This window comes from Scyliorhinus torazame, chromosome X (genome assembly GCF_047496885.1).
Source record: "Scyliorhinus torazame isolate Kashiwa2021f chromosome X, sScyTor2.1, whole genome shotgun sequence".
Taxonomy (NCBI): domain Eukaryota; kingdom Metazoa; phylum Chordata; class Chondrichthyes; order Carcharhiniformes; family Scyliorhinidae; genus Scyliorhinus; species Scyliorhinus torazame.
This window is the reverse complement of record NC_092738.1, coordinates 30,253,111-30,277,602: the sequence shown is the minus strand read 5'-3', so window position 1 is coordinate 30,277,602 and position 24,492 is coordinate 30,253,111. Positions and strand designations below refer to the sequence as shown.

Genomic DNA, 24,492 nt, shown 5'->3' with positions numbered 1-24,492 from the left:
GCGGGAGAGAGCCTGTTCATGGTGGAGAAGATGACGGAGGTGATGGCTGAAGAGTTCGAACAGCTGTTTTTGAAGCATTTCAAAAAGCATCAGATGGTGATCCGGCCTCACTTAAGGTGTGGGTGGGTGAGACCTTTCCCCAGTGACAGAGGAGTTGGTGAGGACTTTGACAGTGGTGTGGGAGCACGGGGAGAAAATGAAAGGGATGGAGGAGGCCTTGTCGCGACACAGTGACCAGTTCACCTCGATAGATAAGGAGCTGCGTAGGGGGGCAGAGATTAACAGAGGGCTGAGAGTCAAGGTAGAAGACCTGGGGAACAGCTCCTGAGGATCATGGGTGTGCCTGAAGGGGTGGAGGACCAGAGGCCGACAGAATACTTTGCCGATATGCTGGCGATGTTAATGGGGGAGGTGCCCTCCCAGTACAGGTTGGACAGGGCCCACCGGTCACTCCGGCCGAGACCGAGGGCGAATGAACCGCCGAGGGCGGTGATTGTCTGTTCCCATCACTTCCAGCTGAAGGAGAAAGTGCTGAGGTGCGTGAAGCAGAAGCAAGAGGTGGTGTGGGGAAGGCAAGGATATCCGCAGACACCAGGGCCTGATGACAGAGCTGGCAAGGAGGCGAATGGCCTTCAGACAGCCTAAGGCGGCATTGTACAAGCGCAACGTGTGGTCTACCCGGCGAATCTGAGGGTCACGTACAACGGCAGAGACTATTACTCTGACGTGGAGGCGTTTGTGAAGGCAGAATGCCTGGGATTGGACTCACTTTGGACTTTTGACATTTTTTGGCTGTTTCATTCTTCTGAGTTGGGTTCTTTTTCTTGTATGGGTGTTATGGATAACTTTGTTTCATTTTTTTTTGTCTGTAATGGGGATTGGAGCGGTGAGAGGGACATTGGGCTTGGTGTGGTTTTGTTTTTGATGTGGGGGAGGGGGCTCTTTCAAGGGCCATTGCGCTAGCCAACGCAATGTTGGCTAGTGAACGGGAGCAATGTCGGGGGAGGGGCCATGGCTGTTGGAACCTGTATGGGTAGGTTTCGATGGGGGGGGCAGTGACTAGTGCCAGGACAGGGTTCTGCTTGAGGTGCAGCCTGGAAGGATGGTCATGGCAGGTAGGAAGGGTGGGGTGGGGGAGGGTGAGAGACCCCGGTCAGAGTGGTGGCATGGAACGGACAAGGGTTAGGGGGATCAGTGAAGAGAGTACAGGTTTTGCTGCATCAGAAGGGCCTGAAAGCAGATGAGGTGCTGTTACAGGAGACCCATCTGTGAGAGCATATGAGGCTGGGGAAGGGCTGGGTGAGCCAGGTGTTCCATTCTGGCTTTGCTAGGGGGGGGGGGGGCAGCATTTATTGAACCATTCTTAATTACCCTCGAAGGTGGTGGTGAGCTGCCTTCTTCATCTGCTGTAGTCCACGTAGTGTAGGTACACCCACTGTGCTGTTAGAAAGGGAATTCCAGGATTTTGACCCAGCGACAGTGAAGGAACGGCGATATATTTCCAAGTCAGGACGGTGAGTGACTTGGAGGGGAACCTCCAGGTGTTGGGGTTCCCAGGTATCTGCTGCCCTTGTCCTTCTAGATGGTAGTGGCCGTGGGTGTGGAAGGTACTGCCTAGGGAACCTTGGTGAGTTCCTGCAGTGCATCTTGTAGATGGTACACACGGCTGCTTCTGTGTGTCAGTGATGGAGGGAGTGAATGATTGTGCAAGGGGGAGCAATCACCCAAGCTGCTTTGTCCTGGATGGTGTCGACCTCCTTAGTGTTGTTGAAGCTGCACTCATCCAGGCAAGGGGAGAGTATTCCATCACAGTCCTGACTTGGGCCTTGTAGACAGGCTTTGGGGAGTCAGGAGGTGATTTGATTTTGATTTGATTTATTATTGTCACATGTATTAATATACAATGCAGACCGTACATAGGGAAGGAATGAGAGACTGCAGAATGTAATGTTACAGTTATAGCAAGGTGTAGAGAAAAAAATCAACTTAATACAAGGTAGGTCCATTCAAAAGTCTGATGGCAGCAGGAAAGAAGCTGTTCTTGAGTCGGTTGGTACGTGACCTCAAACTTTGGTATCTTTTTCCTGACGGGAGAAGGTGGAAGAGAGTATGTCCGGGGTGCGTGGGGTCCTTAATTATGCTGGCTGCCTTTCCGAGGCAGTGGGAATTGTAAACCGAGTCAATGGATGGGAGGCTGGTTTGCGTGATGGATTGGGCTACATTCACAACCTTTTGTAGTTTCCTGCGGTCTTGGGCAGAGCAGGCTCCATACCAAGCTGTGATACAACCAGAATGAATGCTTTCTATGGTGCATCTGTAGAAGTTGGTGAGAGTCGTACTGATATGCCAAATTTCCTTAGTCTTCTGAGAAAGTAGAGTCGTTGGTGGGCTTTCTTAACTATAGTGCATGGGGGGACGAGGACAGGCTGTTGGTGACCTGGACACCTAAAAACTTGATGCTCTCGACTCTTTCTACTTCGTTCCCCGCAGGATTCCTAGCCTCTGGCCTGCTCTGGTAGCCACAGTATTAATGTGGCTAGTCCAGTTCAGTTTCTGATCAATGATAACCCCCAGGATGTTGATTGTGGGGGATTCAGCGACGGTAATGCCATTGAATATCAAGGGCGATGGTTAGATCCTCTTATTGGAGATGGGCATTGCCTGGCACTTGTGCGGTGCAAATGTTACATTTTTTAAAAATTTAGAGTAACCAATTCATTTTTTCCAATTAAGGAGCAGTTTCGCGTGGCCAATCCACCTACCCTGCACATCTTTGGGGTTGTGGGGGCGAAACCCACGCAAACACGGGGAGAATGTGCAAACTCCACACGGACGGTGACCCGGGGCCGGGATCGAACCTGGGACCTCGGCATCGTGAGGCAGCAGGGCTAACTCACTGCGCCACCGTGCTGCCCATGCAAATGTTACTTGTCACTTGTCAGCCAAAGCCTGGATGTTGTCCAGGTCTTGCTGCATTTGGATACTGATGGCTTTGGTATCTGAAGAGTCGTGAATGGTGCAGAACATTTGCAATCATCCGCAAACAACCCGCTTCTGACCTTATGATGGAAGGAAGGTCATTGATGAAGCAGCTAAAGGTGATTGGGCCTCTCTCTCTGAGGTCTGTGAGAATGTGAATTTGTATGTTCAGACTTGTAAATGCAGTGTGCTGTAATAATTCTCACTGATTCCCTGCCCCAATTTGTTGAAGAATATGTAGTTCAGGATGGGCCTGTGGCACAGAAGGCAGATTGGCTTCCACAGTACCCTTCAGGTGGAGGCTCTGGTGCTGATTTCTCTGTTGGACATGGTAGAAAGCAAAGGTCAAGGGACCTTTTGGGAAGAAATAGCTCAATTAGGGCAAGTAACTGCTTTACCGCGATCTGCTCAGCAACCAGCATTTCTAACACCTCTGGGGCTTTTGTGCAAAGTTGCAGTAATCTGGCATCAACTTGTGGTACACAATGTGGAAATGTGTGGGGTGTTGGGCTGCGAAATCAGTTACTGACTAATTTGAAAAACATAATGGAGCGAATTCTTGTATGCAAGTGTGTTAACCATACACATCCCTATAAATGCACGTAGATAAAAGCAAATTACTGCGGATGCTGGAATCAGGATGCTCAAATCCGAAACAAAAGCAGAAAATAATGTACAATCTCGGGAGGTCTGACAGCATCTGTGGAGATAGAAGGGAGCTAACGTTGCGATGTTTTACTGCAATTGTATCGGACATTGGTGAGGCCACACCTGGAGTATTGTGTGCAGTTTTGGTGTCCTTATCTGAGGAAGGATGTTCTTGCTATGGAGGGAGTGCAGCGAAGGTTTACCAGTCTGATTCCTGGGATGGCGGGACTAAGTTGGTTAGGGAAAAGGACATAGGAATTAGGAGCAGAAGTCGGCAATTCAGCCCTTCGAGCCTGCTCCGCTATTCAATCTCTTCCTGGTCTCAAATCCACCTCCCCACCTGTTGCCCATATCCCTTTAACACATTTTTAAAATCAGAAATATATCTATGTCCTTCTTGAAACCATTTAATGACTCCGATTCCACTGCACTATGGGGCAGTGAGTTCCACAAATTCACCACTCTCTCTGCGAGAAGTAGTTCCTCCTCATCTCTCGCCCTATATCCGTGATCTCTCATTCTAGGATTATATTCACTGGAGTTTAGAAGAGTGAGAGGGGATCTCATAGAAACTTACAAAATTCTAACAGGATTAGACAGGGTAGATTCAGAAAGAATGTTCCTGATGGTGGGGGGGTCCAGAACTAGGATGGTTTGAGGATAAGGGGTAAACCTTTTAGGACTGAGGTGAGGAGAAATTTCTTCACCCAGAGAGAGGTGAATCTGTGAAATTCGCTATTCACTCCCACAGAAAGTAGTTGAGGCTAAAATGTTGTGTAATTTCAAGAAGGAATTAGATACAGCTCTTGGGGCTCAAGGGATATGGGGCGAAGGCGGGATCAGGGTTTTAAACTTGATGATCAGCCATGATCATCATGAATGATGGAGCAGGTTCGAAGGGCCGAATGGCCTCCTTCTCCTTCTATTTTCTATGTATACTTTTATGTATGGGTCTGGATGGCTCTTGTCAAAGCACACATGCCCATAAATGCACACATTGGCTCGCAAGTTTAAAGGATTAAGGGATATGCGTTGCGAATCTCCAGAACCTTCCGGTTGATTTACGTTGCTTCATCGTTTGCTTTGTACAAATGGCTTTTTGTTCTCGGCTTCCCTGTTACTTTGAACAACTTGCACATGATTGCCCATTAAATTTCCTAATTAGTCGCATAAATACCCTTTCAATGAATTGTCATGAGAATGTCACTTTAAGAAATGTTTGTCTGCTCATGTTACTGCAGTGATGTCAGAGTGTGGGTGGAGCTGAGCTCTGGCTCTGCTTTTTAGTTTCACTTTGAGAAAAGCTTGGGTGTGTCTGTGTTTTTTTAGTTTTGTTTTCAGTGTTGGAGCTGAAGCCAGACAAAGCAGGTGTACTGCTGTTCTCTCTGCCATGAAAAGACTATCTCTTGATCATTTGGTGAATTCAGGATTATAAATGTTTTCAGTAGTGAATGTAAACCTGATGTGCTTCTGTTAAAAGGTGTTTCTTCTGTCTTCTGGATGTTGTTTGGGAAGTTATTAAGGATTATTTAGTGTTGTAGTCTTTGGGGGTTGTATTTGAATTAATGGTTGCTAAGATGTTCACTGTATGTTTTTAAAACGTTAACTTGAGTTCATAGAATAACAATTGTTTTGCTTTAAAAAATACTTTTCCATTTCTGCTGTACCACACCTGTAGAGTGGGCCGTGTGCTCCCCATACCACAATCTATTAAAAGTTGTGGGTCAGGTGAACTCCATGATACACTTTGGGGTTCTCTAAACCCTGGCCCATAACAATCTTTACAGACCAGAAAGGGAACAATTTAAAACAAGGGCACAATCCAACGGCCACGCTGCGCCGGAAAATCAGCTCACCGCGGCGCAGCGTGGCCGATAAAAGCTGGGAGACCCCTTCCCAGATCTACTCGGCACGCCACGCCACGCCTCGCAAGAGCCAACGCAACCTCATGCGCTGTAAATCCTGCCCATTGTGGGTGGGATCATGTTTTGGCAAATCTACATATTAGAGCAATACCGCTCGCCTCACTCTAATGTACAGATTCCCGAGGTACCTGAGGCTTTGGGATCGATCCCCTTCGCCTTGGAGACCTCGGGCGAGAGCTGTTCATCAATGGTCCCCACATACGGGGGCCAGATGGAACAACACTCGTGGGGGGGGTCTCCCAGGGAATCAGAGGGCCCCAGCTGCATGCCCTTTGGGCAGGGTGGTGCCCTGGCAGTGCCACCTGGGTGCCAACCTGGCACTGTCAAGGCACTCAGATGGCATTTGTCATCTGGCATGGGCACTGACAGGGTGACAGGTTGGCACTGCCAAGGTGCTAAGCTGGCATTTGTTTTGCGTGAGCGCGATTGGGCCGGGGAGATCCTGAGTAGGTATTTTGGGGGCGGGGGGGACCGGGGGGGGACCCTCCCATAATGCGTTCGAGCTGGCGGGGGAGGTCAGGGATCGCTTTGGGGTCCTCAAGAAAAAATGGTGTCCCAATCTCTTGTTACACTGGGCAGTTCCGGCAAGTGGAGCTGCCGACTTTACAAAACGGGGCTATTGCGGCGTCGGCCGCGTGCTCCCCGTTCAGGCCCCTTATACAACGCCAGTCACTTTGAATATCGATTTGTTTCTCGGCACTGTGAGCGCCGGGACACGCAGCTAAACGCGCTCACTCGGGGACTTTGTTCCCTTTTGGTAGAATCGGGTCTCATTTCTGTCTGTAGTAAATGGTTAGATTTATTAAGGGTATCAAATTTTACATTTTTTAACTTTCTCTTGTCTCTTTTTTTCCCCTCTCACTCTCAAATCTAGTCTCTCCCCCCCCCCCCCCCCCCCCCTCCCAATTTATCTTTTGTACGCGATTTGACTCTAATTCATCTTTCGCCTTTTTTTAGGGGCAATTTAGCGTGACCAATCCACCTACCCTGCACATCTTTGGGTTGTGGGGGTGAAACCCACGCAGACACGGGGAGAATGTGCAAACTCCACACAGACAGTGACCCAGTGCCGGGATCGAACCCGGGTCCTCGATGCTATGAGGCAGCAGTGCTAACCACTCAATCTCACTGATTATGGAGACAGACTGTTGGTCTCGTCATTCATCAAAGTTCCATGTGCCCCATCCTATTATAACCTTGTGCATTCCTTAAAAGCTATATTTTGAGTTGAAGGGTGCAGGGGAAAAGTCAAACAGTGCACACCGCCAGGTGACCTAGTTCAAGATTAGACCCAATATGCTTCTGGCTAGCTGACTTAAAAGAAAACCCTGCCACATTTCAATGGGTTGCAATCTGTTTGTGGAAAGCAAAAGCTATTTATTTCAATAGCTTTCATCTGTTGCACTGTGTTTGCCAGAAAATGGTGCTGTTGGAAATGGCCTAACCTTGAGTGATGTTTGGAACCATATCTTGTGCAAATGCTTACCTGGTTTCTGGGATGACCATTTATGTATTACATTCCTGTTTGAATCATTTGTTTTTCAAACTCCAAGACATTGCAACACAAACATGCTCTGAATTTATGACATTTCTCTCCTTTGTGTTTGATGCACTAAATGCCAGCCATATGGACTCTGTTTATTTCTATTCTACCCTGATAGATCCTTTGTTAAGAATAATGAAATGTATACAATTCTCTCGCTGCCAGAACTGACTGGGGTTTCATTTCCTATGCTGACTAATGATTTGTTAAACTTATCATGTGCTAAATAGTTGTTAATCCAACTGATTAAAACAGTATACAAGGGAATCCAGTGAGGTTAAACGTTGGCCATTCAGCGAGCAAAGTCCAGGTCAGATTGCTGGGATGCAAGTATGGTCTCACTGTGAGGGTCCCATGTGAGGCCAGCTGAGGTATCTGCATCTGAAAAACCCACATCCCCAAATTCGGTATTCAATTTGTGAACGCTCACTCCCAGCAGAAATAGGTCTCATTGGTCATCAGACAGCTCACTGGAAAACCGGACTACCTGACCCAGGAACACTTGACACATGGAACGGGGAGACGGATGGTGGAGTCAATAATCTATTTAGAATACACCACTTAATTTCTGACTGATCGAGGGATTTTGATGGCTTGTATCGCTTAGTGAGAGACCGCAAAACATAGGAACAGAAGTAGGTCATTCGGCCCAGTGAGTCTGCTCTGCCTTGCCCAGCTGCCATTTTGTTTGCTCACTGCCAGCCACAGGGGGACGGAGCTGGCGACATGGCGTACCGCGGGCATGGCGTACCGCGGAAAGTGATGGTGCAGCCCATCAGTCTTATTTTGACATGAGGAGAGAAGGCTGTATAATTGGCTTTGATGAATACATGAACCTTGTTCTGGATGATGCAGAGGAAATTCACATGAAATCAAAATCAAGAAAGCCATTGGGCCGTGTTATGCTGAAAGGGGACAACATCACCTTACTACAGAGCGTCCACAGTTAAGAATAGATTCACTGGAACTTGATTGTCTATACACTATAGCAAATAGCTAACTGTTGTTTCACATAGCATTTTGGATACCGGTTGTCGGAAAACAGGTTAAGTTGTGATGTGTTTTTCCACCTAGCCACAGTAAATTATTTTCTGAAAAAAAAGTCTGCTGCTGTGCCATTCAGTGAGATCATGGCTGATCTGATATGATAATCCTTAACTCCCACTTTCCCACCTTATCCCCATACCCCTTGATCCCCTTACTGATTAAAAAATCTGTCTATCTGAGCCTTGAACATATGACCCAGCCTTTACAGCAGTGTTTTTCAAACCTTTTTCTCCCAGGACCCTTTTTTTACCAACTGGTCAACCTTTGCGACTCACGCCAGCCAAACATCGCGACACACCGTTTTCACTTACCTTTAATGTGACGGGTGAGCCTGCTTGGTCCTCACAATCTCACTTGCTTTGTTATTCAATGTTAAATCTTTGCGAAGGAGTTCACCTGGGTTTGTCCTCGACCTCACCATACTTAGTCTTCAAATACCCTTGACATTTTGAGAGCTTCAAACTCTCATTTGCCAGTACGTCCTTGCATATAACACACATGGGATTTGCATCCGGAGTTGCACTGACACAGTTGAAAAGCTGCACTTCAATAAATCACCCTTATACTGCTTTGTTCTCGATTTCAGTTTTTTATTTGTTGGCTGTTCACCAGAGGCCCTGGATCTCTGTACAGTGCTAACACGAGCACTGCTTTGTCCTGCCGTGGACTCTCCTGAGCAGCGCTCTCCAGCAGATTCAGTTGAGTTCCTGGCCAGGAGGTACACAGCCTGTTTGTGTCTCTGACCCTCTCCCTTCCTTATAACAAAACGATCTATCTTCAGTTCTTCACAGTTCCTTGCATTGCTTGCTCGCAGTGAGAAAATGGAGGAATTTCTCCTCCGCGATTTTGCACCAAAAGCACGGACGTACAGGACGCGTGATGTCAGTGTGCGTTCTGGGCGTGTGACCTGCTCTCTGCTGCCGTTTCTGGCCGGAAGACTGCATCGTTCAATTTAAAAGATAGTTGCGGCCGTTAGGTGTTTCTCCCGCGACCAGGAATGCCGCAACTTCTCGCTTTACGACCCTCCCGACACCCACCCACAGGTTGAGACCCACACTTTGAAAATCCCTCCTCTACAGCTCTCTGGGGTAAAGAATTCACTGTCCTCCAAGAGAAGAAATTCCTCTTCATCTCTTTTAAACAGCGGCCTCTTTACTGAGATGATGCCCTCTGGTCCTGGACTCTCCCACAACGGGAAACAACCTCTCAGCATCTACCCTGTCAAGCCCCCTGAGAATCCTGTATGTCTCCGTAAGATCACCTCTCATTCTTCTAAACACAGTACAGGCCCAACAACACCAGCCATACTCTGCTGAGGTTGCCGCCTCATCACTTCTTCTCCAGGTCATTATTCTGATGTGGGCAGTCCACTGAGCATTAGTTGGGAATAATAAAGGAAAATTGTCTGCTGGCACCACCCAATGTCCTGCCTGAGTCAGAAGGGATTACTCACAGCAGTGTTATTTCCCTCGTCACATTGTCAATCAGCCAGTTCCTTTTACATGCATATGTGAAGGAAAGTGAGGGATTTGGTTTCAGCTGCTGTGCAGTGGCAGCGTGAAAATATTTTGGAGCTCCAGCTGGTTTAATTTACATGTTATCAGATCATTAACCCTGGTTTGAGAAATTAACTCGTATGATATGTAGCTAAAACTGTGATTGAAATGCCATCTGATCAGACAAATCTGTTCGTTCAGTTACTCACACTTTTCATTTTAATGACTGAGAGTGTCTCCCAGCCCTTCCTTCTGTTTCAAACATTGCATCTGGATTGTGCCACGAGTTAAAGGTTAATTGATGTTATTGAGGTCTGTCACTTTGGATCAAATCCCCTCCCTATAAATCTTATTATTTCAGTCACATCACAGGATCAGGAGTGTGTGGCATATTGTTTATCTTGAATTCCTCAGAGTGGATCTTTGGAACAAATGAGTAAAGTATTTGTACCGGATAAACCAGGAACAGTGAGAAGCATTCATTGCTGCTGAACAGATAAAAGTGAGATAATTAAGGGAATAATTTCAGACTGATTTGACGCTCGCGCCTAGTTCTCCCTCCAACTCATTCGAGCTGCCTCATGTAGCCAGACCCAACACAATGACTGATATGTCCTTGGCAAAGGGGGAGGAGGTGACTTTGTGGTCACTGGATTCATAATCCAGAAGCCCAAGATGATGCTGTCCGGACATGGAGTCAAATCCCACCCCAGCAGCTGGTAGAAAGAAACAATAATGGCACACCCTGCAAAATCCTCCTTGCATACAGCTGAGGGTTTGTGCCAAAATTGGGAGAATTGTCCCAAATACTAGTCGAGCAACAGCCTGACATAGTCCATGATGAGTATGACTATATTCCATCCCTAGCTATCCCACCAACAGGACAGCCCCACCAGAAGTGGCGAGCAGTACAGTGGTATACAGTCAGGAGGGAATTGCCCTGGAAATCCTCAACATTAACTCTGGACACCATGAAATCTCATGGCATCAAGTCAAACATGGGGAAGAAATCCTTGGGGGGGGGGGGGGCTGGGAGAGAGAGAAAAAAGATCTCAGTCCCAGGACATCACTAGGAGTTCATCAGGGATTACGACAGCCCCAGGTACGGATACCCAAAGGTTTGTTGATCCAGACAAGACCCCTCAATTTGTCACCATTTGGCTGGGATATCCCACTCTGGTAGCAACAAGCAAAAAGCTAACCCAGGTTCCCTTTCCCTTGGGTACCTTGGGGAAAAATAATAAACACACATCTACGTTCATACAGATCAGAAGTGAGAATTGAGTCGAATAGTAACTAAACATATCTAAAAAGTTAATACGAACAATCCTTGACTTGCGAGGGGTAGATAATGAAGCTTTGCAAATGTTACAAATTGATTCCAGTAGAGTTGACTTCTGCAGGCGAACTCTTTAAATTTGCCAAGCCCGTTCTGAACTCTTGGAGCAAGATTACCAATCTACACGATATACTAAACAGAGCACCTTTTTGATGTAGAGAAATACCCCAAGCAACTTTCTCTTTAAGCTGCACCGGTGCGGGGCTGTGTCGCAATCGGCAATGTGCCACGCAGCGGACAAGCAGGCTGGGGACAAGCAGACCAGGCACAAGCTGAGACTCCTTAAGATGTGCACATGCATGGCAATACTGAACACAGCAAAAGGCAATTACAGGGAACAATGCTTTCAACGTGCTCAATTATTGCTAAATTAAGGACAATTTAGTCCTTTGAGCCCATGCAAACTTGCAGCTGGCTTGAGCTTATCTAAAACTTTATTTACATGAGATCCTCACAGTCACAGATAGAAGAGAATGTTATCCCAGAAGTTTGGGCTGGATGTCAACCCAGGCCAGTGTAAGATTGTGCACCGAGTGTGATAACGGACCTGGGGAGATATTTATTTGTGCTCATTTATTTTTTGTGTTCTCTTCACCATTCTGCATGCTTTATATTACTGCGTATCATTTTGCAATGGGTTACTACTAGCCCTTAGTAACCAAGCACTTCTATCAGGGGCTGCACTATTACTTTGCATACCTGCTAACGTTAAATATCCAAAGTTTGTTGCTTTTTTAAAAAGAAAGGTGACAAAACTGATCACACAACTTGTGTATACAGCCTTTCAATTTCCAGTATCTGTAGGCTGGGTGAAGGTCAAGTACAAAGGCAGGGCCCACACAATGAATCACAATGTTCTTTTTGCTTTTTTAAAACCTGTTTGCTTACCATTTCCTCCCCTGAACATGCTGGTTTATCACAGGCTATATGGAGCCATCCCTCTCCACCCTGCTAGCTGCCCCAATAATCCATTCTCCAGCATAGATATCTCATTGTGATCAGCACTCATTCACCAAGTAAAGGGAGATCTCTCAATCACCCATTGGCCTGTTTCTGTGCTGTAAATGCATTTGGCCAAACTGGTCCCATGAACCTCCTTCCACCCCCTCTTCATCTCACCCCATCAGCAGAACTTTCTATTTTTTTTCAAGTTTAGCAATTCTTTCATGGAATGTGGGCGTCGCTGACTCAGCCAGAATGTGTTGCCCAACCCTAATTGCCCTTGAGAAGGAGGTGATGAGCTGTCTTCTTGAACCGTTACAGTCCATGTGATGTAGGTACACTCAGTGCTGTTAGGGAGGGAGCTCTCCCTCATGTACTTATCTATCTTCCCTTAACGGCATCAATATTTCTTTTGCATCAAAGTTCGCATTTTATGATGCCACTCCTCAGATGTTAACCAGATTAAATGGGTCTGTAACTGTAAATATTATCACTGTTGATAAAAATAGCATGCCTTAAACAAAGAGAAAAATAAATGCTGGGAATCTGAAACAACGATGGAATATGCTTGGAAAGGAAAGCTGGCCTTTCAGCCTCTGAAAGATGAAATGAAATGAAATGAAAATCGCTTATTGTCACGAGTAGGCTTCAATGAAGTTACTGTGAAAAGCCCCTAGTCGCCACATTCCGGCGCCTGTTCGGGGAGGCTGGTACGGGAATTGAACCATGCTGCTGGCCTGCCTTGGTCTGCTTTAAAAGCCAGCAATTTAGCCCATTGAGCTAAACCAGCCCATTACCAACCAGATAGAGATAGATTAATGTTCAGGGTGCGATCATGCATCAGAATAGAGCATTAGGTGTTAATCAGTACTTGGTTTTGCAGATGCTGACAAACTCACTATGTATCTTCAGCATTCTTGTGGCAAAATTCTCCCAACGTTCCGCTGGCCGCTTCAATGACTGGGTGGGAGGGGAGAATTTGGCGGGAGTACAAAAATAGATTTCACGTCAGCATGAATTTCCCACTGTATACTCTGCTGGTGCCTGCCATGGCAGATTGGGAAACCCGCAGGAGGCTGGTATGAAACTGATTCGCATCCCACTAATGGAATGCAGTTGAAGGTCTGATTGGAATCCCCCCCCCACCAAGCCCGATTTTCCACTATGCCAATAGTAAAATACGCTGGTGTACAGAAATCGGGACTCACCTGAACAATGTCTGTGGGACTCACCTGAACAATGTCTGGGAGGACTCACCTGAACAATCTCTAGGGGACTCACCTGAACAATCTCTAGGGGACTCACCTGAACAATGTCTGGGGGACTCACCTGAACAATGTCTGGGAGGACTCACCTGAACAATGTCTGGGAGGACTCACCTGAACAATGTCTGGGGGACTCACCTGAACAATGTCTAGGGGACTCACCTGAACAATGTCTGGGGGACTCACCTGAACAATCTCTAGGGGACTCACCTGAACAATGTCTGGGGGACTCACCTGAATAATGTCTGGGAGGACTCACCTGAACAATGTCTGGATGGACTCACCTGAACAATGTCTAGGGGACTCACCTGAACAATGTCTAGGGGACTCACCTGAACAATCTCCAGGGGACTCACCTGAACAATATCTGGGGGACGCACCTGAACAATGTCTGGATGGACTCACCTGAACAATGTCTGGGAGGACTCACCTGAACAATGTCTAGGGGACTCACCTGAACAATGTCTAGGGGACTCACCTGAACAATGTCTGGGGGACTCACCTGAACAATGTCTGGGAGGACTCACCTGAACAATGTCTAGGGGACTCACCTGAACAATGTCTAGGGGACTCACCTGAACAATCTCCAGGGGACGCACCTGAACAATATCTGGGGGACGCACCTGAACAATGTCTGGATGGACTCACCTGAACAATGTCTGGGAGGACTCACCTGAACAATGTCTAGGGGACTCACCTGAACAATGTCTAGGGGACTCACCTGAACAATGTCTGGGGGACTCACCTGAACAATGTCTGGGAGGACTCACCTGAACAATGTCTGGGAGGACTCACCTGAACAATGTCTGGGAGGACTCACCTGAACAATGTCTGGGAGGACTCACCTGAACAATGTCTGGGGGACTCACCTGAACAATGTCTGGGGGACTCACCTGAACAATGTCTGGGGGACTCACCTGAATAATGTCTAGGGGACTCACCTGAACAATCTCTAGGGGACTCACCTGTACAATGTTTGGGGGACTCACCTGAACAATGTCTGTGGGACTCACCTGAACAATGTCTAGGGGACTCACCTGAACAATCTCTAGGGGACTCACCTGAACAATGTCTGGGGGACTCGCCTGAACAATGTCTGGGAGACTCACCTGAACAATGTCTGGGAGGACTCACCTGAACAATGTCTGGGGGGCTCACCTGAATAATGTCTAGGGGACTCACCTGAACAATCTCTAGGGGACTCACCTGTACAATGTTTGGGGGACTTACCTGAACAATGTCTGGGGGACTCACCTGAACAATGTTTGGGGGACTCACCTGAACAATGTTTGGGGGACTCACCTGAACAATCTCTAGGGGACTCACCTGAACAATGTCTGGGGGACTCACCCGAACAATGTCTGGATGGACTCATCTGAACAATGTCTGAGAGGACTCACCTGAACAATGTCTGGGGGGACTCACCAGAACAATGTCTGGGGGGACTCACCAGAACAATGTCTGGGGGGACTCACCAGAACAATGTCTGGGGGGACTCACCAGAACAATGTCTGGGGGGACTCACCAGAACAATGTCTGGGGGGACTCACCAGAACAATGTCTGGGGGGACTCACCAGAACAATGTCTGGGGGGACTCACCTGAACAATGTCTGGGGGGACTCACCTGAACAATGTCTGGGGGGACTCACCTGAACAATGTCTGGGGGGACTCACCTGAACAATGTCTGGGGCTGCCTCCGGAGTTTAGAATGGAGGCCGTCAGCAACCCTGGACCCTGGGACACTACAGTAATGGGCGGAGGGGAACATCTACAGGTGCATCTTCCAGATTCAGTGTCATTGAGGAGGTCCAACTACCAGCCTCCGTGTTCTTGGAGATCCATCACCTTTCCCTGGAGGTCCATCTTCTTTCTTCAATAGTGAGTCATTGATGTTGGGTGCCTTTTCAATATGGCATCCAGATACAACAGTGGTGTCTGTGTCGTCAGGCCTGCCCTGCCACTGAATACGGCACAAAATACCTGGCTACATAATTTTTAAAATAATAATCTTTATTAGTGTCACAAGTAGGCTTACGTTAACACTGCAATGAAGTTACTGTGAAAAGCCCCTTAATGAGATCGCGGCTATTAATGGTGTGGCTTCCTGCCAGCCTCCACAGTGGGAAACATTCCACATTCCCACTGTCATGGGACTTAGCCCCAGATGGGAGAATTCCGCCTTCTGTTTGTATTTTATATTTAGTAGCTCAATAAGCATCTTGATCCAATGATTGGCTAGAATAAGGACAACTTTATAAGCATACAATGCGTGGAAGAAATCATTAGTCTGGTTAGTCTCCTAATGTCTTTTGTTCAGAAGTAGCTCATCCATAAAAGGCTTTTATACATAACATGATTAATAAACAATGCTTATACATAGGACGCTATTAAGTTAATACTGTAATTAGTGTGAATTAGTGTCATTCCAGAACCAGTATCTTGTTACGGACATTTTCAATTAGATGCAGATGTAATCCTTTTGATAATTAATCACTACGATCCTGTAAGCGGTGAGTGCAGGGAGCTTTACCATGGAACATGTTCCAGGGATTCAAAAAAGAGATCTTTTTTGGATTAAAAAAAAATTCTTGTATGAAGTACCTGGGGACATTTTTGTACATTACCATTGTATTTGTTATGCGAGAAAATAGTCACAGGCAACTTTCCAAAGATGTGCAGGTTCGATGGATTGGCTGCACTAAATTGCCCCTTAGTGTTCAAAAGGTTAGGTCAGGTTACGGGGATAGGGTGGAGGTGTGGGTTTAAGTAGGGTGCTCTTTCCAAGGGCCGGTGCAGACTCGATGGGCCGAATGGTCTTCTGCACTGTAAATTCTATGATTCTAAGATTTCGATATGTGGATACAAAGGAGAATTTTCATGTTTAAAGGATTGTTGCCTTCAACACTCAGTTTTGCTATTTTCCCCAATAGTACCACCGATTCTTTGGGCGTGATTTAACACGTAAAAAAGAGTCCCATTTTGGGCACATATAGCGGGGCCTTTCTCTGTGCCTGCAGCGCTGAGAATTACTCCGCTATCAAGCGGGACTCTTGTTTTGTTTCTGGCCTCTGTCGGGAATACCCTGCCGAGGCCACCGGACTTGCTCATTTCCTGCACTGTCAAGCTCAGCTAGTCAGTGCAGGAAAAGATCGGGGCACCATTTTTAAATGCCGGCCCGATCTCTCGACGCCTCCCCCCCCCCACCCCCCCGCCCCTCTTCTCAGACACCACACCGTGGCCTCCAGACCACCCCAGTGCCCCAACTTACCTCGTGGAGGGGTCCTCAGGAGGGGGGTGGTTAGGGTTAAATTTTCTTCCCTTCTTTCTTTAATGTTCTGACTTGCATTTGGATACAATTCAATGGCTGCTATCTGGTCTCTAGTAACCCATTTGTGGAGCCATGTTTTATTCTTTTAAGGGTATGGTAGCATAAATGCATCTGTTGCTGGACTAGTAATCCAAAGATCTGGACTAGTGATCTGGAGACATGTTCAAATTCCACTTCCTGGGGCATCTAATTTCAGTTAATTAAATAAATAAAGCTCCCTTAAAAAGCTAGCATCAGTAACGGTGACCACAACACTATAGGTTAACCTGGTTCGCTAATTTCCTTTTCGGGAAGGAAAACTTTTGCCTTGACCTGGTCTGCCCTACGTGTGACTCCAGACCTCCAGCAATGTGATTAACTCTTAATTGGCCCAGCAAGCCACTCCGTTGTACAGGCTTGAGTGCTAAATGTTGGCCGTATCAGTGGCTACCACCTCCTGTGAATGAATTAAAAAAGGAAGTTTGAATGTCAGTGGGTTGTTCCACCCTGATGGGGGCATCCTGGCCAAATCCAATCTAATACACACACAACTCACTGGATCATGATCAGGGTGGAACCCAAGCTAATATTTCCCCCACCCCCCCTCTCTTTGGGCTGTAGTTAATTATAGTGCTGCTAAAATGACCAGACAGTGAACAAACAGAACATAGATGGAACCTGGGAATTACCTGCTGTTTGACGAGGAAAAGAATGCCAATAATGGCTTTATTTGTAGGATATTTTACTGTTACTTGAATGTACTTAAGTTGCATGTGTATTTGTGCATCTCAACCAATTGAGTAAAAGTAGATGGATGATTATCTTAATCCATGCTTTATAAATTATAAGGTGGCACTGTAACATGGTCTGACCATGATTCCCAGGAGAGCTTGGATATTCTGTTACAGCAAAAATTTCAAGATAACATCTAGACTTTGAACATTTTGATTCGGTCACATAATAGCTGGTTTCTCGCAGTGATAATGCAATATTATCACGGTTTGATCCAGAAGTAAAATAAATACCAGTATTACTGTGGTCGAAATCTCTAACCCCATTCTTAACTTCCTCACATTTGCTGTTACTGTAATGTGAAAAGATGGCCCTCAGCTCATTAACAGATGTGGTAACAAGGGTCGTGGGAGGCACGTCACAGTAAGACAACAGACAGTAAATCACGTCAGAGATGGTGTTTCTCCACAAAATAGCGATTAAGTATTCATATATCCCCATTTTCTGATGTGCTCGTCCTCTGGTAACATTGTATTTAAAATGACAAAAATAAGGGAGCTGACACCAACTTGTCACACACAAATTCCATCTATTAATTCAAAATGAACATGTAACCCAATATATATTTCCATAAGACAACTGTTGGTTGTTCCCATAGTTACATTTATATCTTGCAGGCTAGCAACAACAAGAACAGCTTGAATTTATTTAATGCCTTCAGTAGAGTAAAAATGTCCCCCAGGAGCATTACCAGACAAAGTTTGACATTGAACCACATAAAGGGATATTGGCTGGGACTCTCCGATTCTTCACGCCGGCGGGACTCTCCGATTATACACGCCGGCGGGACTCTCCGATTCTTCACGCCGCCGTGACTCTCCGATTATACACGCCGGCGGGACTCTCCGATTCTTCACGCCGCCGGGACTCTCCGATTCTTCACGCCGCCGGGACTCTCCGATTCTTCACGCCGGCGGGACTCTCCGATTCTTCACGCCGGCGGGACTCTCCGATTCTTCACGCCGGCGGGACTCTCCGATTCTTCACGCCGGCGGGACTCTCCGATTATACACGCCGGCGGGACTCTCCGATTCTTCACGCCGCCGGGACTCTCCGATTCTTCACGCCGCCGTGACTCTCCGATTATACACGCCGGCGGGACTCTCCGATTCTTCACGCCGGCGGGACTCTCCGATTCTTCACGCCGGCGGGACTCTCCGATTCTTCACGCCGCCGGGACTCTCCGATTCTTCACGCCGGCGGGACTCTCCGATTCTTCACGCCGGCGGGACTCTCCGATTCTTCACGCCGCCGGGACTCTTCGATCCTTCACGCCGCCGGGACTCTCCGATTCTTCACGCCGGCGGGACTCTCCGATTCTTCACGCCGCCGGGACTCTCCGATTCTTCACGCCGCCGGGACTCTCCGATTCTTCACGCCGCCGGGACTCTCCGATTATACACGCCGCCGGGACTCTCCGATTATACACGCCGCCGGGACTCTCCGATTCTTCACGCCGCCGGGACTCTCCGATTCTTCACGCCGCCGGGACTCTCCGATTCTTCACGCCGCCGGGACTCTCCGATTCTTCACGCCGCCGGGACTCTCCGATTCTTCACGCCGGCGGAACTCTCCGATTATTCACGCCGCCGGGACTCTCCGATTCTTCACGCCGGCGGGACTCTCCGATTCTTCACGCCGGCGGGAGTCTCCGATTATACACGCCGGCGGGACTCTCCGATTCTTCACGCCGCCGGGACTCTCCGATTCTTCACGCCGGCGGAACTCTCCGATTATTCACGCCGCCGGGACTCTCCGATTCTTCACGCCGGCGGGACTCTCCGATTCTTCACGCCGGCGGGAGTCTCCGATTATACACGCCGGCGGGACTCTCCGATTCTTCACGCCGCCGGGACTCTCTGATTCTTCACGCCGGCGGGACTCTCCGATTCTTCACGCCGGCGGGACTCTCCGATTCTTCACGCCGGCGGGACTCTCCGATTCTTCACGCCGCCGTGACTCTCCGATTATACACGACGGCGGGACTCTCCGATTCTTCACGCCGGCGGGACTCTCCGATTCTTCACGCCGGCGGGACTCTCCGATTCTTCACCCCGCCGGGACTCTCCGATTATAAAAGCCGGCGGGACTCTCCGATTCTTCATGCCGCCGGGACTCTCCGATTCGTCACGCCGGCGGGACTCTCCGATTCTTCACGCCGCCGGGACTCTCCGATTCTTCACGCCGCCGGGACTCTCCGATTCTTCACGCCGGCGGGACTCTCCGATTCTTCACGCCGGCGGGACTCTCCGATTCTTCACGCCGGCGGGACTCTCCGATTCTTCACGCCGGCGGGACTCTCCGATTCTTCACGCCGGCGTGACTCTCCGATTCTTCACGCCGGCGGGACTCTCCGATTCTTCACGCCGGCGGGACTATCCGATTCTTCACGCCGGCGGGACTCTCCGATTCTTCACGCCGCCGGGACTCTCCGATTCTTCACGCCGGCGGGACTCTCCGATTCTTCACGCCGGCGGGACTCTCCGATTATACACGCCGGCGGGACTCTCCGACTATACACGCTGGCGGGACTCTCCGATTCTTCACGCCGGCGGGACTCTCCGATTCTTCACGCCGCCGGGACTCTCCGATTCTTCACGCCGGCGGGACCCTCCGATTATACACGCCGGCGGGACTCTCCGATTCTTCACATTGGCGGGATTCTCCGATTCTTCACGCCGCCGGGACTCTCCGATTCTTCACGCCGCCGGGACTCTCCGATTCTTCACGCCGGCGGGACTCTCCGATTCTTCACGCCGGCGGGACTCTCCGATTCTTCACGCCGCCGTGAATCTCCGATTATACACGCCGCCGGGACTCTCCGATTCTTCACGCCGCCGGGACTCTCCGATTCTTCACGCCGCCGGAACTCTCCGATTCTTCACGCCGGCGGGACTCTCCGATTCTTCACGCCGGCGGGACTCTCCGATTCTTCACGCCGGCGGGATTCTCCGATTCTTCACGCCGGCGGGACTCTCCGATTATACACGCCGGCGGGACTCTCCGATTCTTCACGCCGCCGGGACTCTCCGATTCTTCACGCCGCCGTGACTCTCCGATTATACACGCCGGCGGGACTCTCCGATTCTTCACGCCGGCGGGACTCTCCGATTCTTCACGCCGCCGGGACTCTCCGATTCTTCACGCCGCCGGGACTCTCCGATTCTTCACGCCGGTGGGACTCTCCGATTCTTCACGCCGGCGGGACTCTCCGATTCTTCACGCCGCCGGGACTCTTCGATCCTTCACGCCGCCGGGACTCTCCGATCCTTCACGCCGGCGGGACTCTCCGATTCTTCACGCCGGCGGGACTCTCCGATTCTTCACGCCGCCGGGACTCTCCGATTCTTCACGCCGCCGGGACTCTCCGATTCTTCACGCCGCCGGGACTCTCCGATTCTTCACGCCGCCGGGACTCTCCGATTCTTCACGCCGCCGGGACTCTCCGATTCTTCACGCCGCCGGGACTCTCCGATTCTTCACGCCGGCGGGACTCTCCGATTCTTCACTCCGCCGGGACTCTCCGATTCTTCACGCCGGCGGGACTCTCCGATTATACACGCCGGCGGGACTCTCCGATTCTTCACGCCGCCGGGACTCTCCGATTCTTCACGCCGCCGTGACTCTCCGATTATACACGCCGGCGGGACTCTCCGATTCTTCACGCCGCCGGGACTCTCCGATTCTTCACGCCGCCGGGACTCTCCGATTCTTCACGCCGGCGGGACTCTCCGATTCTTCACGCCGGCGGGACTCTCCGATTCTTCACTCCGCCGGGACTCTCCGATTCTTCACGCCGGCGGGACTCTCCGATTATACACGCCGGCGGGACTCTCCGATTCTTCACGCCGCCGGGACTCTCCGATTCTTCACGCCGCCGTGACTCTCCGATTATACACGCCGGCGGGACTCTCCGATTCTTCACGCCGCCGGGACTCTCCGATTCTTCACGCCGCCGGGACTCTCCGATTCTTCACGCCGGCGGGACTCTCCGATTCTTCACGCCGGCGGGACTCTCCGATTCTTCACGCCGCCGGGACTCTTCGATCCTTCACGCCGCCGGGACTCTCCGATCCTTCACGCCGGCGGGACTCTCCGATCCTTCACGCCGGCGGGACGCTCCGATTCTTCACGCCGGCGGGACTCTCCGATTCTTCACGCCGCCGGGACTCTCCGATTCTTCACGCCGCCGGGACTCTCCGATTCTTCACGCCGCCGGGACTCTCCGATTCTTCACGCCGCCGGGACTCTTCGATCCTTCACGCCGCCGGGACTCTCCGATCCTTCACGCCGGCGGGACTCTCCGATCCTTCACGCCGGCGGGACGCTCCGATTCTTCACGCCGCCGGGACTCTCCGATTCTTCACGCCGCCGGGACTCTCCGATTCTTCACGCCGCCGGGACTCTCCGATTCTTCACGCCGCCGGGACTCTCCGATTCTTCACGCCGCCGGGACTCTCCGATTCTTCACGCCGCCGGGACTCTCCGAATCTTCACGCCGGTGGGACTCTCCGATTCTTCACGCCGCCGGGACTCTCCGATTCTTCACGCCGGCGGGAGTCTCCGATTATACACGCCGCCGGGACTCTCCGATTCTTCACGCCGCCGGGACTCTCTGATTCTTCACGCCGGCGGGACTCTCCGATTCTTCACGCCGGCGGGAGTCTCCGATTATACACGCCGGCGGGACTCTCCGATTCTTCACGCCGCCGGGACTCTCCGATTCTTCACGCCGCCGGGACTCTCCGATTCTTCACGCCGGCGGGACTCTCCGATTCTTCACGCCGCCATGACTCTCCGATTATACACGCCGGCGGGACTCTCCGATTCTTCACGACGGCGGGACTCTCCGATTCTTCACGCCGGCGGGACTCTCCGATTCTTCACGCCGGCGGGACTCTCCGATTCTTCACGCCGGCGGGACTCTCCGATTCGTCACGCCGGCGGGACTCTCCGATTCGTCACGCCGGCGGGACTCTCCGATTCTTCACGCCGGCGGGACTCTCCGATTCTTCACGCCGCCGGGACTCTCCGATTCTTCACGCCGGCGGGACTCTCCGATTCTTCACGCCGGCGGGACTCTCCGATTCTTCACGCCGGCGGGACTATCCGATTCTTCACGCCGGCGGGACTCTCCGATTCTTCACGCCGCCGGGACTCTCCGATTCTTCACGCCGGCGGGACTCTCCGATTATACACGCCGGCGGGACTCTCCGATTCTTCACGCCGCCCGGACTCTCCGATTCTTCACGCCGGCGGGACTCTTCGATTCTTCACGCCGCCGGGACTCTCCGATTATACACGCCGGCGGGACTCTCCGATTCTTCACGCCGCCGGGACTCTCCGATTATACACGCCGGCGGGACTCTCCGATTCTTCACGCCGGCGGGACTCTCCGATTCTTCACGCCGGCGGGACTCTCCGATTCTTCACGCCGGCGGGACTCTCCGATTCTTCACGCCGGCGGGACTCTCCGATTCTTCACGCCGCCGGGACTCTCCGATTATACACGCCGGCGGTACTCTCCGATTCTTCACGCCGCCGGGACTCTCCGATTATACACGCCGGCGGGACTCTCCGATTCTTCACGCCGCCAGGACTCTCCGATTCTTCACGCCGGCGGGACTCTCCGATTATACACGCCGGCGGGACTCTCCGATTCTTCACGCCGCCGGGACTCTCCGATTCTTCACGCCGCCGGGACTCTCCGATTCTTCACGCCGGCGGGACTCTCCGATTCTTCACGCCGGCGGGACTCTCCGATTCTTCACGCCGGCGGGACTCTCCGATTCTTCACGCCGCCGGGACTCTCCGATTATACACGCCGGCGGGACTCTCCGATTCTTCACGCCGCCGGGACTCTCCGATTCTTCACGCCGGCGGGACTCTCCGATTATACACGCCGGCGGGACTCTCCGATTCTTCACGCCGGCGGGACTCTCCGATTCTTCACGCCGGCGGGACTTTCCGATTATACACGCCGGCGGGACTCTCCGATTCTTCACGCCGCCGGGACTCTCCGATTATACACGCCGGCGGGACTCTCCGATTCTTCACGCCGGCGGGACTCTCCGATTCTTCACGCCGGCGGGACTCTCCGATTCTTCACGCCGCCGGGACTCTCCGATTCTTCACGCCGCCGGGACTCTCCGATTATACACGCCGGCGGTACTCTCCGATTCTTCACGCCGGCGGTACTCTCCGATTATACACGCCGGCGGGACTCTCCGATTCTTCACGCCGCCGGGACTCTCCGATTCTTCACGCCGGCGGGACTCTCCGATTATACACGCTGGCGGGACTCTCCGATTCTTCACGCCGCCGGGACTCTCCGATTCTTCACGCCGCCGGGACTCTCCGATTCTTCACGCCGGCGGGACTCTCCGATTCTTCACGCCGCCGGGACTCTCCGATTCTTCACGCCGCCGGGACTCTCCGATTATACACGCCGGCGGGACTCTCCGATTCTTCACGCCGCGGCGGGACTCTCCGATTCTTCACGCCGGCGGGACTCTCCGATTCTTCACGCCGCCGGGACTCTCCGATTCTTCACGCCGCCGGGACTTTCCGATTATACACGCCGGCGGGACTCTCCGATTCTTCACGCCGGCGGGACTCTCCGATTCTTCACGCCGGCGGGACTCTCCGATGCTTCACGCCGCCGGGACTCTCCGATTATACACGCCGGCGGGACTCTCCGATTCTTCACGCCGGCGGGACTCTCCGATTCTTCACGCCGGCGGGACTCTCCGATTCTTCACGCCGGCTGGACTCTCCGATTCTTCACGCCGCCGGGACTCTCCGATTCTTCACGCCGGCGGGACTCTCCGATTCTTCACGCCGGCGGGACTCTCCGATTCTTCACGCCGCCGGGACTCTCCGATTCTTCACGCCGGCGGGACTCTCCGATTATACACGCCGCCGGGACTCTCCGATTCTTCACGCCGCCGTGACTCTCCGATTATACACGCCGGCGGGACTCTCCGATTCTTCACGCCGGCGGGATTCTCCGATTATACACGCCGGCGGGACTCTCCGATTCTTCACGCCGGCGGGACTCTCCGATTCTTCACGCCGGCGGGACTCTCCGATTCTTCACGCCGGCGGGACTCTCCGATTCTTCACGCCGGCAGGACTCTCCGATGCTTCACGCCGCCGGGACTCTCCGATTATACACGCCGGCGGGACTCTCCGATTCTTCACGCCG

General features: G+C 51.2%; 1 protein-coding gene and 1 pseudogene across 1 annotated transcript in view; both read left to right on the top strand.

Annotated features, from left to right (window-relative positions):
* The window catches only part of LOC140405338 (uncharacterized), a 73,536-nt gene that overhangs the window by 1,246 nt on the left and 47,798 nt on the right, over positions 1–24,492 (top strand). The window lies entirely within an intron of this gene.
* Positions 7,822–8,091, top strand: LOC140405386 (small nuclear ribonucleoprotein E pseudogene; annotated as a pseudogene).